The following is a 10,048-nucleotide window of genomic DNA, read 5'->3' as shown; positions in this document are numbered from 1 at the left end:
AGTGTCTGTGCTTACCTCAGAATGAATAAACGCTCAAGGCAAAGAGTAAAATCACAGTTTCACACCTGTGTCTCAAACTTGGAGCTAACCAAGCAGCGTTGCTTGTGATCTCGCGTTAGACTCAAGGGCCTCATTTCACGTCAAAATATGGGTCTCGAATTCAAGTGATTCCTAGCCAGCTAGAACTACTGTTTGTGTAATAGAGTCATTTCAACACTGAGACAAAAAGGACTAACACCTTTGATATCAGCAGGGAGCTTATTTTTTTCTTGTGAGTAGAGTAAAGCCAACCAAACACAACAAAGCTTTTCTCAAACATCGTCCTAATCACTGAGGCCACACAACCACACATTTAAACGAGGTACTGGCTACTGGACATCCTACAATGAACATCCACAGTGCCCTCTACTGGGGGAAAAAAACAATATCCCATTTCACCTTGACACTACAGGAGCAGTACGCAAGTGTTATGTATGGAGCTATGCAAACACCATCTGAGGCCATTGATTAAATAAAAAAACAATAAACTCTGCTGTGGCCTTCTAGACCTTACAGCGATTAAAACAGCAGATTGGTTTGATTTGGTTTTCTATACGCCAATGTAGAGAATCAACAAACAATGCAGAAAAGGCCTTTTTGGCCTGTAAAACGCACCATCAATGGCCATTATGTCATCACCCAAGGCTATCCCATGCAATCATTAGAGTGGTTGGTTTGTCCGGTGGTTGGCTTGTCCGGAGTCAATAAAAAGGCTATAAGTAACTGAGTCAACGTCAGACTAGCCGGGCACACATTTATCAAAATAGTACATTATGGTTTGTTAAAAAAATATATACTATTTGCAACTATTTCAAATGGCTCTTAAAACAATTAGCCTCACCAGTTTGTCTGTCTAACCAGGCTTATACAACATATTTTTGCAAACATTTCTTCTTCTTCTGTAGATGAGGTAGGCCTACGAACAGTATAGTAAAAATGTAATGGGCACATTGCTGAATATGTTATCCAGACTCCATGATTTACAGTAAAACCTGAAACGCGTTGCTTATTGATAAAAACGTTCACAACTGTTTGATTTTGAACGCACCCCTTGTACTCAGTCAGCTGAGATTTGTTGGTGAACATAACTACAGTTTGACAACACATCAATGTAACACGTATTATCATGCAGGGGCTGTCTGACAGCTGCTGCAAGCAAAGCCGTAAAAGACATCCCCCGGAATGCCAAGTCCCTGATACACTTTCATCTTAAATGTACCGAATGTGCAAATATTATGATTTTATGGAAATAATGAAAATAACCACACGGCCATCTCCTGTAAATAAGTGACAGCGTTACTTTCTCCAATCAAATGAATGATGTACCTTCTTCAGAATAATGTGTGAATGCATTGCAGCAGCATTCATTAACATCACGATGCTTCTGAGAACATCCACCCTCTGCTTTCTGGAAACTGGCAGTGCTTGATCTGATTTGATTTTATTAGGATCTTTTTTTAGTCCTCATTTGGACTAATATTCCAAGAGTCCTTAAACATTCAAATGCAATTTCTAATCCGATCACATTTTCACTGTTACAAACATACATAATACACTGACAACTTGACCAGATAGTCAATGTGTCGGTCTGAAAAGATAGATTGATTCCTTCATCTACCATAGTCCCACACAACCTTCCAATTTATTATAGTTAAATGGTTTTAAAGTATTGTTTGAATTTTATATATTGAAAGGTTTCTGGTTTGCTCAGATAAATCATTCGATTTCTTTACCGCTCTAAATCTAAATGTTCTTTTGCCTATTTCTCTTTTCTGTCAAGGTAACACATAGATGGTGGGAAATCTATTCCTAGTATTTACAGAACGTCTATCTCTTACCAACTAAATACTGTTGTGAATAGAATTTGACCATTTCAAATGGTGTGCATAGTGAAATAAAATAAGCATGTTTTTTTTTTAAAATGTATCTTGTTGATTGATAACCAACCAAGAGCATGACTACAAGAGAAGAACCATATCTCCACCTTAAAACAATCCCTGCTGCTTTGTTCTGTGCAATCTCCAGCCTCCTAATTTCACTTGACCACAGAACGACAGTTCACCTGACTCCCGATTAAGAATCTTTCCAGGTAAATATTTCGCTATCCTTCTGATCATTCATACAGTTTTTAATATTTTTTTTTACATGGATTAGTTATTTGAGCTGACCATGATAAGCAGTTGTCGAGCTGCACTCCTAGTAGTTTGGTTTCTGCCACTTCCTCAATTTGTGCTATGGATATGGAAGGGACTAAAGCCTCACAATAAAATCAACCTTAGACTAGGCCTACTCATAGGCCTACAGAGGTTTTCACAGCCAACCTACATAACCCAACCCTATATTTTCTTGCACTGCAATAATGCACATTACATTATTCATGTAGGCCTAGTAATCAAAAACAATGTAGCCTAGACATATTTTTTTGCATATTTCAATTCAACCTCACCTGATTTGTTGGCAGAAGAGTAGCAAGGTGTTTGCGAGGTGAAAGGTTTGATGATTTTCAATCCCAACTAGGCTATGCAATAAATGTTTGCTATGGAAGCTTGTTCCCACCCACCCCCAAAAAACTTTTAGTTATGAGATATTAAGTCATAATTATGAGATAGTAAATCATAATTATGAGATAGTAAGTCATAATTATGAGATATGTGAGTCATAATTATGAGATAGCATGTCGTTATTTTGAGAATGTAAGTCAATAGGTCATGACGGTATGAGGTGTATATCCTATAGTCAATCACACATTGTGTGTGTGTGTGTGTGTGTGTGTGTGTGTGTGTGTGTGTGTGTGTGTGTGTGTGTGTGTGTGTGTGTGTGTGTGTGTGTGTGTGTGTGTGTGTGTGTGTGTGTGTGTGTGTGTGTGTGTTCGAGAGAGATTGTTTGTGGTGATATTGTTCCATATTAATGGATTGGAGAGATTTGTTGAGCTGAGTTGTCGATGATCTGTTTGACATCAGATTGATTGATTCAGCTTGTTTAACTCCATTGTTTGTAAACGATGTAATTGTAGACAAAGACAGTATACACTGTGACCTACTATCTGATAATTATGACTTCTAGGTGGTGGGCCGAAACCAAAAAACTATTCCCGTCTAGGGAGGAGCAGATTTTTGTACTATAAAATGTATTGGCAATTCTTGCACATTTTCTCATAAAAGTATATTTCAACACTGTTTCTCAGGCAAATTTGCCGAAGTGCTAAACTTGGAACCAATCAGAACTCCCGTACATACGCCTCGTGATGAAGGCAGCCAATGGCCCGGCTTCTATTTAAGATGTAAACACAGACAGACAGTCATTGAAACACAGCCTCACATGAAAACTCTGGCTGCTGTCTGTGTGTTATGACTGAAGTAACCAAAATATATGTTTGAGTGCACTTGAAATATACAGCATGCAATGCAAATTGTCTTGATCATATGAAGAGGTAACTCTGTTGACCACTTAGCCAATTTATTGAACGCTAGCCAATGTTACAGTTTGACTAGCCTAGCTATTGTAAATGTCAATTTTCCTGATCAAGAAGCTAGTGTTTCATTAGCTAGCACTCTGTCTGTGAATTACATTTTTTCATAATGTGTTGGCATGGTTACATGTCTAATTTCAATTAACTAGCTGCAGGCTTAAATAAACATTCAATCATATAATGTGCATAGAAACACAATTAAAAGCATGTACTGTAAATGGAAAGACATGTGGTGTGTCATGTATGCTACAAATGGAGGTTTAAAAACCAACGTTACAGCTGCAAATGCATATTATCCAACACTGCATATCCTACACATATTGCAATACAGTGTTTAAAAAAGGCTGGGCAAACTGTATACAATGTGCTCTGCGATAAGATGACCAGAGTTTGATTTCTATACCAGATGAGTCCGCCGCTGCCCAATACCATGGTGGACATGCACAATGTTGAATGCATTGGAATATAAGGTAGGGAGAATGATAAAGATCTTCTAGGATTTTAGAAAAAGCAGTTGGGGAATGTTTGAGTTTCAAATACTAAATGTTCAGGGATTGTGAATATATTTAGGTGGTTTAAATGATTAGGCTAACACGGAACCCACACCGGCTGCGCGCGTGCACCATCGTGCATAAATGTCTTTTGTCCCCATACACCAAACGTGATCACGACACGCAGGTTAAAATATCAAAACAAACAAATTTGGGGACATGTCAAAAAGTATTAAACATTTATGGCTAGTTAGCTTGTTAGCAAATTTGTCCTAATTAGCTAGCTTGCTGTTGCTAGCTAATTTGTCCTGGGATATAAACATAATTTTTTTAACTAGGCAAGTCAGTTAAGAACAAATTCTTATTTTCAATGTTGGCCTAGGAACAGTGGTTTAACTGCCTTGTCAACTCAGGGATTTGATCTTGAAACCTTTCGGTTATTAGTCGAACGCTCTAACCACTAGGCTACCTGCCACCCCAGTTGTTATTTTACCTGAAATGCACAAGGTACTCTGACAATTAATCCACACATAAAACGGTCATCCAAATCGTTTCTAACCATCTCTCCTCCTTCCAGGCTTTTTCATCTTTGAATTTATATGGTGATTGGCATCTAAACTTTTATAGCATTACCAAAATGACTGGCAACACAGTTTGTCTTTCAATCACCCACCTGGGTGTGACCAATGAGGAGATGGCATGTGGGTACCTGCTTCTATAAAACAATGAGGAGATGGGAGAGGCAGGACTTGCAGCGCAATCTGCGTCAGAAATAGAAAGGACTTATATTTTAGCCCTTGGCAACGCAGACGCTCCTTGAGCACGAGCAGTGTGGGTGCAATAATTGAATAACATGGATTTCTACATTTATTTTTCAAAGTCAGGTTCAGAACTTTCCGACTAACCTTTTAAAAGTTCACGGCCACAAATTCTTGCCAGTCCATTATTCTACGACTAACTTTGACTGAGTGTGAGGGACGTTTTCCATAATGTACAGTGGGGAGAACAAGTATTTGATACACTGCCGATTTTGCAGGTTTTCCTACTTACAAAGCATGTAGAGGTCTGTAATTTTTATCATAGCTACATTTCAACTGTGAGAGACGGAATCTAAAACAAAAATCCAGAAAATCACATTGTATGATTTTTAAGTAATTAATTTGCATTTTATTGCATGACATATAAGTATTTGATCATCTACCAACCAGTAAGTATTCCGGCTCTCAGAGACCAGTTAGTTTTTCTTTAAGAAGCCCTCCTGTTTTCCACTCATTACCTGTATTAACTGCACCTGTTTGAACTCGTTACCTGTATAAAAGACACCTGTCCACACACTCAATCAAACAGACTCCAACCTCTCCATAATGGCCAAGACCAGAGAGCTGTGTAAGGACATCAGGGATTAAATTGTAGACCTGCACAAGGCTGGGATGGGATACAGGACAATAGGCAAGCAGCTTGGTGAGAAGGCAACAGCTGTTGGCGCAATTATTAGAAAATGGAAGAAGTTCAAGATGACGGTCAATCACCCTCGGTCTGGGGCTCCATGCAAGATCTCACCTCGTGTGATATCAATGATCATGAGGAAGGTGAGGGATCAGCCCGGAACTACACGGCAGGACCTGGTCAATGACCTGAAGAGAGCTGGGACCACAGTCTCAAAGAAAACCATTAGTAACACATTATGCCGTCATGGATTAAAATCCTGCAAAATCGGCAGTGTATCAAATACATGTTCTCCCCACTATGTTTCATGCATATACAGTTGAAGTCGGAAGTTTACATACACCATAGCCAAATACATTTAAACTCAGTTTTTATTCCTGACATCTAGTAAAAATTCCCTGTATTAGGTCAGTTAGGATCACACTTTATTTTAAGAATTTGAAATGTCAGAATAATAGTGGAGAGAATTACTTATTTCAGCTTTATTTCCTCATGATGCCATCTATTTTGTGAAGTGCACCAGTCTCTCCTGCAGCAAAGCACCCCCACAACATGATACTGCCATGTTTCACAGTTGGGATGCTGTTCTTTGGCTTGCAAGCCTCCACCTTTTTCGTCCAAACATAACGATGGTCATTATGGACAAACAGTTCTATTTTTGTTTCATCAGACCAGAGGACATTTCACCAAAAAGCATGATATTTGTCCCCATGTGCAGTTGCAAACCGTAGTCTGGCTTTTTATTGGCAGTTTTGGAGCAGTGGCTTCTTCCTTCCTAAGTGGCCTTTCAGGTTATGTCGATATAGATCTTGTTTTACTGTGGATATAGATACTTTTGTACCTGTTTCCTCCAGCATCTTCACAAGGTCCTTTGCTGTTGTTCTGTGATTGATTTGCACTTTTTGCACCAAAGTAAAGTACGTTCATCTCTAGGAGGCAGAAAGCGTCTCCTTCCTGAGCGGAATGGTGGCTGAGTGGTCCCATGGTGTTTATACTTGCATACTATTGTTTGTACATATGAATTTGGTAATTTCTCCCAAGGATGAACCAGACTTGTGGAGGTCTACAATTTTTTTCTGAGGTCTTGGCTGATTTCTTTTGATTTTCCCATGATGTCAAGCAAAGAGGCACTGAGTTTGAAGGATCCATGAAATAGATCCACAGGTACACCTATAATTGACTGAAATTATGTCTATTAGCCTATCAGAAGCTTCTAAAGCCATGCCGTCATTTTGTGGAATTTTCCAAGCTGTTTAAAGGCACAGTCAACTTAGTGTATGTAAACTTCTGACCCACTGGAATTGTGAAACAGTGAGTTATAAGTGAAATAATCTGTCTGTAAACAATTTATGGAAAAATATCTTACAATGCTGCAGTCCAGAAATTTGATCTTTTACCATCTACAGTACCAGTCAAAAGTTTGGACACACCTACTCTTTCAAGGGTTTTTCTTTATTTTTACTATCTTCTACATTGCAGAATAATAGTGAAGAAATGAAAACTATGAAATAACACATATGGAATCATGTAGTAACCAAAAAAGTGTGAAACAAATCGAAATATATTTTATCTTTGAGATTCTTCAAAGTAGCCACCATTATCAGCAACCATCACTCCTGTGTTCAAAAAACGTGGTGTTAGTTAATCCAAGTTGATAATTTTAAAGGGCTAATTGATCATTAGAAAACCCTTTTGCAATTATGTTAGCACAGCTGGAAACTGTTCGTCCTTAGACTCGTTGAGTATCTGGAGCATCAGCATTTGTGGGTTCAATTACAGGCTCAAAATGGCTAGAAACAAATAACTTTCTTCTGAAACTCATCATACTATTCTTGTTCTGAGAAATGAAGGCTATTCCATGCGAGAAATTGCCAACAAACTGAAGATCTCGTACAACGCTGTGTACTACTCCATTTACAGATCAGTGCAAACTGTCTCTAACCAGAATAAAAAGAGGAGTGGGAGGCCCCGGTGCACAACGGAGCAAGAGGACAAGTACATTAGAGTGGCAGCTTCAACTGGCAGCTTCATTAAATAGTACTCACAAAACACCAGTCAACAGTGAAGAGGTGCCTCCGGGATGTTGGCCTTCTATGCAAAGAAAAAGCCATATATCAGACTGGCCAATAAAAATACAAGTTTAAGATGGGCAAAAGAACACAGACACTGGACAGAGGAAGATTGGACAAAGGTGTTATTGACAGACAAATCTAAGTTTGAGGTGTTCAAATGACAAAGAAGAACATTCATGAAACACATAAAAATTAAAAGATGCTGGAGGAGTGCTTGACGCCATCTGTCAAGCATGGTGGAGGCAATGTGATGGTCTGGGGTGCTTTAGTGGTGGTAAGGTGGGAGATTTGTACAAGGTAAAAGGGATCTTGAAGATGGAAGGCTTTCACTCCATTTTGCACTGCCATGCCATACCCTGTGGACGGCTCTTAATTGGAGCCAATTCCCTCCTACAGCAGGACAATGACCCAAAACACAACGAGAACTATTTAGTGAAGAAGCAGTCAGCTGGTATCCTGTCTATAATGGAGTGGCAGGCACAGTCACCGGATCTCAACCCTATTGAGCTGTTATGGGATAAGCTTTACCGTTTGGTACATAAGAAGTGCCCATCAAGCGAATCCAATTTGTGGGAGGTGTTTCAGGAAGCACAGGCTGAAATCTCTTCAGATTACCTCAACAAATTGACAACTAGAATGCCAAAGGTCTGCAAGGCTGTAATTGCTGCAAATGGAGGATTCTTTGACATAAGCAAAGTTTGAAGGACACAATTATTATTTCAATTAAAAATCATTATTTATGACCTTGTCAACGTCTTAACTATATTTCCTATTCATTTTGCAACACATTTTATGTATGTTTTCATGGAAAACAAAGACATTTGTACGTGACCCCGAACTTTGGAACGGTAGTGTATATATATTTTTCATATACTGTTTTAATTAAATCTACTATATTCACTGAGCTTGTCTGATGCTTTAAGCACAATGTTTGATGAAATAATTAAGACACAAATGACTCATCCTGCTCCCGCTGCACAGAATCCCCCTTTGCCGGCACACTCCTGAAGTTGTCGGTAATAGGCTAGAACCAGGGGTCGTATACCTTTTTCATGTGGAGTGACAATTTACAACTAATCTTACTATCTTTCTACTGATCTGCATGCTAGTTATGAATTTCATGTGCACATTTTCATTGAACAGTTAATTTCAATTATAATAATGTATTTGTATCTCAAAATCATTGTCATGTTGGTAATCTAAATTACCTAAATATAAATGAAAATGATACAACTCTAAAACTGAAAATGTATCTAATGCAAGAGCGCCTCCCTCTGCCAAATGGACACATTGTATGATAGCCTACACCGTGAGCAAATGGCAGCTAAAGAATTTAGCACAGAATGCAGAGATAGGCTTATAAACGCAGAGGCTCTTTGATTATCGAAAGGGAGAGAGCTGTAAAGATTGTATAAATACACTGAACAAAAATATAAATGCAACATGTGTTGGTCCCTTGTTTCATGAGCACCTGTGTAATGATCATGCTGTTTAATCAGCTTCTTAATATGCCACATCTATCAGGTGGACAATTTATCTTGTCAAAGGAGACAACAAAAGGCCCCACTAAAATGTGCAGTTTTGTCACACAACACAATGCCACAGATGTCTCAAGTTTTGAGGAAGTGTCCAATTGGCATGCTGACTGCAGGAATTTCCACTAGAGCTGTTGCCAGAGAATAGAATGTTCATTTTTCTACCATAAACCGCCTCCAACATCGTTCTAGAGAATTTGGCCTCACAACCGCAATGGCCTCACAACCGCAGACCACGTGTAACCATGCCAGCCCAGGACTTCCACATTCATCTTCTTCACCTGCAGGATTGTCTGAGACCAGCCACCCGGACAGCTGAAGAATCTGTGGGTTTGCACAACCAAATAACTTCTGCACAAACTGTCTCAGTGAAACTCATCTGCATCCTTGTCGTCCACACCAGGGTCTTGACCTGAATGCAGTTTGGTGTCATAACTGACTTCAGTGGGCAACGACTCTCCTTCGATGACATGCTGGAGAAGTGTGCACTTCACAGATGAATCCCGGATTCAACTGTACCGGGAGATGGCAGACACCGTGTATGGTGTTGTGTGGGCGAGAGGTTTGCTGATGTTAATGTTGTGAACAGAGTGCCCCATGATGGCAGTGGAGTTATGGTATGGGCAGGCATAAGCTACGGACAACGAACACAATTGCATTTTATCGATGGCAATTTGAATGCACCGAGATACCGTGACGAGATCCTGAGGCTCATTGTTGTGCCATTCATCCGCCGCCATTACTTCCCGTTTCAGCATGATAATGCACAGCCCCATGTTGCAAGGATCTGTACACAATTCCTGGAAGCTGAAAATGTCCCAGTTCTTCCATGGCCTACATACTCAAAAGACATGTCACCCATTGAGCATGTTTGGGATGCTCTGGATGTAAGTGTACAACAGCGTGTTCCAGTTCGTGCGAATATACAGAAACTTTGCACAGCCATTGAAGCGGAGTGGGACAACATTCCACAGGCCACAGCTAACAGCCTGTTCA

The sequence above is a fragment of the Oncorhynchus mykiss genome, chromosome 3 (genome assembly GCF_013265735.2).
Source record: "Oncorhynchus mykiss isolate Arlee chromosome 3, USDA_OmykA_1.1, whole genome shotgun sequence".
Taxonomy (NCBI): Eukaryota; Metazoa; Chordata; class Actinopteri; order Salmoniformes; family Salmonidae; genus Oncorhynchus; species Oncorhynchus mykiss.
This window is presented reverse-complemented; position numbering follows the sequence as displayed.